The sequence below is a fragment of the Lactuca virosa genome, chromosome 9 (genome assembly GCF_052849685.1).
Source record: "Lactuca virosa cultivar CGN04683 chromosome 9, Lactuca_virosa_CGN04683_v6, whole genome shotgun sequence".
NCBI classification, from domain to species: Eukaryota; Viridiplantae; Streptophyta; class Magnoliopsida; order Asterales; family Asteraceae; genus Lactuca; species Lactuca virosa.
In genome coordinates this window covers 11,774,172-11,779,079 of record NC_136434.1, presented here as the reverse complement: position 1 = coordinate 11,779,079, position 4,908 = coordinate 11,774,172, and the positions used below count along the sequence as shown (strand labels likewise).

Here is a 4,908-nt window from a genome sequence, read left to right as displayed (position 1 = left end):
GCCACAGATGACACACAAATGCGTGTCAAGGAAGGCCCTGTCATAAAGGAAGACGACACACATTTGCGTGTCGTAACCTTACGACACACATTTACGCCACACATTTACGACACACCCTTACGACACGCAATGCGTGTCAAGGAAGGCCCTGTCATAAAGTAGACGACACCCATTTTCATGTCGTAACCTTACGATGCGCATTTACGACTCGCATCGTGTATCATTAAAGCCCCTTTCATAACGAAAGACGACACACATTTTTGTGTGTCATAATTTTAAATGTTTTAAAAATTATATATTTTGATAGATTTAGTAATTTTCAAATTAAATAACACATTAAAAGTCTCATAATACAAAATAAAATACAATAAATAAGAAAGATAATTCATTGCAGTAATATGTAAAATACAAATAATCATTCCAATAGTAAATAAATGTAATACATTCTAATATTGCATAATATCCTCCTTAATAAATAAAAATAATTTTGCCACTTGTCACCCTCTTATGCATTATGTCACATGTCATTTTGTGGTAAATTTAGATTAAATTATAGCTATGTGTCATTTTATGGTTTTTTCCATTTTATTAAATTTCATATAATACTTAAATGTGATAATAAATGTATATCCAAGTCATTAATACAATTTTCCTTATAATTTCTAAATTTCTAAAATGAGTATATTTATTTTAGTTGTTTGTTTATTTAAATTATTAGTTTAAATTTAAAAGGTAAATAAGCACTTCAATTTTAATAATTACTCTTTTACTTTTTTTCTTATAAATTTAAATTTTTCTAAATTGTTAGATCTTCATGTCTGTTTATTTTTTTTTAGATAAATTCATGTAATACATGGGTCTCACAACTAGTTTATTATAGAAAAATAAAACATGTACAACATTAAAAGGAACCCGTGAGTAATTTCTCCTTTGATGATCTCCATAGGAGCTTTAAGCCTTGCAACCTCACCACTTGAAGTTGCATCAACCAGTTTCGACTCTTTTTCTACAAGCTTGTGCCTAACACATTCCACATATTCATGCCTAGAATCAGGTACTTGAAAATGGTTCAATCAACCACCAAAAGTTTATAACCAACTTCACAAGTCATAAATACTAAATTAGAAATGTTGCTCCTTTTTTGACATTTCATAACGAGTTTGGTTTGTAGATTGTAAAATCTAACTAATCAATTGTTAGATTTTAATAGATAATTTTGCCATTGGACCAAACCTGAATAAAACAACATACTATAGGGACTAATTTTGTAACTTATTGTAATTTATTGGTATGTAAGTTACTAATTACATGTGTTAAAGGTTCCTTGTTATAAAATATAAATGGTGGATGCAATGACTATTTTTCGCTTTCCTTCCCTCACAAATGTAGGATGTTTGATATATGGTGCCAATATCATGTATATAGTCAAGTCAAGCTATTGAGTTGAGGTACCTGTGTGATTCTCTTGCTTTCTAAAACTCGTAAGGGATTGGTGGCAAGTAATCTAATCCATAATCAACATTTCTTAGTAACTGAAAAGATGTGAAAATAGTAGTTGGTTAGCAGAGAAGCGTAAGATGACAAATTCATTACCGAGACATGAGTTATATATGTATGTATATTATATATATATATATATATATATATATACACACACACACATATATATATATATATATATATATATATATATATATATATATATATATTATAATAAATAAATGTTAACCGAAACCAAATCCTTCCTTGGCTTCATGAATTGCTAGCAACAGTCTCTCATCCAGGTGCTGCTTTGATGGATATTCCGGTGTATATCCAACTGGTTGAAACTACATCCAACCAACAACAAAAAAACAATGCCTCATGTTCTACATGACATAACATATGCATCCTACTCCACCAGAATATTTTTTACAAATTATTGTCAGAGTCAATCTCACTCAGGGGTAAAAAGGTAATTTGACAGAGAAACATGATTATATTACCATGTATGAGCAGAAGGCAAACGGTCAGTGCTTCCATAATCCTTGTGAATCTGAAACTTTTGGGATCCATAAATACCTTGCAACCTACTAAACCCTTCTAAAGGCACCTGCATTATTTGTTGCATTGTATGTATTACTATGTCTGTAAATACTAAATAAAAAAAAAGTATATATAGAAACACAATATTAATTACAAGAAATAACAACCTATTTTTGTTTATTTGTTTATTATAACATCCTACATTACTTTCTTCCTATTATATTTATATTTATATCTATCTATCAAAGTATCAATGTAGTTTGATTCAAATACAAACCAATATTTACTTACTGCTACAATTGGCTAGATTTAAGTAGAATGTTATAATTGGGTAGAGAGATTGAACAAAGTACAATGTCTGAATAGGGACAAAAACTAAAAACAAACCATTGTTCATGTGAGTTGGCTTAAACCTAAATACAATTAACTAACCTTTGAAGTGCCAGTAAAAAACTGCAATAGACGAGCTTTATCTTCTTTACTTAAGCCTTGAGCAACTTCCAAAAACCACTGAATAACAGGAGATGCAACACTATATCCAGAATACTCTGTATTCCCATAATATCATCCACTAACAAACAAACAAACTATTATGTAAATAACCAACAACAAACAACAAATAGAAATATAAGTCAAAATAATTGAGTTACTCACAATCGATATTTGGAAGTCCAGTAATTAACAACTCCAATTCTTTATCATGAAAGATGGATATGAAATCCCGAGGGACCAATTCGTTAAAACCCTCCAAAAATGCATTTATTTGAGGACGAATAACAGTGGTCAACCGATGCTCAACGATTAATTCAACGTATTCGTGTTTGTTTTCGTCTGTAACTCGAATGTTTCTTCCACCAGGGATTTGATGGGAACAAATTCTCCAACTGATGAAGAATCAAAATCAAAACGCTAAATCAAATACCTTTATTGTTACTTTTGAGAAAGTCCAGGGGAGAAGTAGAAGGATGAAGATGGAAGGAGACGACGAGGGAGGGCAGCAGACGGAACAAATAGAAGAGAAGGAGGCGATTAATAAGTCGCAGAACCATCAGTCTCCTGCTTTGTGAGTGAGAGGAAGGGTTTTTTTTACCAGCGGGAAGGGTTTTTTGACCGACTTAGGGTGGTTGAAGGAAGAGAACACGAATATGAGTGGAATAAGATGCATTCTTTTTGTTTAAAAACTTCCAGCAACCAAAAGAGAAGAAATAGAGATAGCCCTAAATCGCCTGTGTGAGAGGAAGAAATAGAGACGTATAGTAAGCGTGAGAAGTTGTGGTGAGCTCAAAGAATTTTGTGAGGTCCGGTTCAAAGCCCTAGTATCTTTGTTGATTATGTGAAGACGGGCCATATATGAAGATAAAAGATGGAGACATACCATATCTGAAGAATTTTGGGCAAAGGTATGGTTGGATCCGATTAGAATTTAAAGTGACCATGGAATTTGTAGAGCTTGATTAATTAGGTCATGGAAAGGAGAAGGGGTTTTCGGCCGGTAGGAGATGAGAACAAGGCGGGGGTTTTAATTTTTTGGGATTTGATTTTCCCCCTTATCTATTAAAGATGGAGAATGCACGTTTGATGAAAACTTTATAAAACGACATGCTTAGACGCCACGCCTTTTATGCTGAGTGCCCTCCGACTTTTTATTTTTTTTGTGTTTTGACACTAAGTTTAAGGGAACGTAAAAATGTGTGTCCTAAATCCTTTAAATTTTAGAAGAGATGACGTTATTTTTAGGACACATGCTTTTGCGTATCGTAAATCTCTGCGTGTCATGGTTCGCGTGTCATTAAAGGCCTATATTCTAGTAGTGGATGTTCAAGAAATTTTAAGTTAATAAATCTTTATATAGAGATGACATTATAATTCTCATATTTGTAACGTCCTGAAAACCATAGTAAAATTTTTCATTTTCAAAAGAAATCTTCATAAAACCTATAAGTCTTCCAATTCTTTGTTTCAAAACATAATCATAAAATCATAGTATAAAATAAAATATCTTAAACATAAATCCATAGAATGATGTATACAGAACTTGCCAAAATACCCTAAACTCTAAGATTTCGGGCTCCTAGGGACTAAAGAACTTGCCAAAATACCCTAAACTCTAAGAAAATTCGGGCTATGGAAGTAGAAATCGAGAGAGAGAGAGAGAGAGTTTTGGAGAGGTGGGGAAAGAAATGAACACAAATCAGCTATTTATAGCCAAGAATCCAGGCTTACGCGCTGCGCAAGGGTAGGTGCGTGTTGCGCACCTGCTTGGGCACTACTCCTCCTCTCAGCTTCGAACGCGTGGCAATCAGTGGCTGGGGCTACATGGCAAAAGTCGTAAGTACGAGTTCTATCTTCAAACATTCATATATCGGCCATAAGAACTCCGTTTTTAATGTATTTTATATTCACGCATAGGTATTTCCGAGTACTACAACTTTCCTTTAGATTTCGTCGGCTAATTCTCAACCAATCTTAAATTTAACATTCTAAGAAGATTATACTACTAATGATTGTGTAAAATTCATAACTTCTACATACGAACTCCATTTTCGATTGTCTTTATATTTAAAGATTCCTATTAATGAGATCTTCAATTCTTGTTTAGATTATTTCAACTAATAATCAACCACTCTAAAATTCGATATCAGTGCGCACACTGCTACGCTGAATCTTAGAAAAATCATAACTTCCTCTTACGAAGTCAAATTTGGACATTCTCTATATGCACACTCTCAGTTTAACGACTACTACGACTATTGTTTAGATATTTTTAGGCTAAATGCATTTTATCAAACATTCTTTTTTACGATAGGTAGAGTCATGCCGGTTTAATCGTGACACTTCGAAGAAGCATAACTTCTTCAAAAGTAAATTCCAGCGTTCTTTTTA

General features: G+C 32.8%; 1 pseudogene; it reads right to left on the bottom strand.

Moving 5' to 3' along the window:
• Positions 1–1,724: 1,724 nt before the first annotated feature.
• Positions 1,725–4,566, bottom strand: LOC145138939 (E3 ubiquitin-protein ligase pub3-like; annotated as a pseudogene).
• Positions 4,567–4,908: the final 342 nt, after the last annotated feature.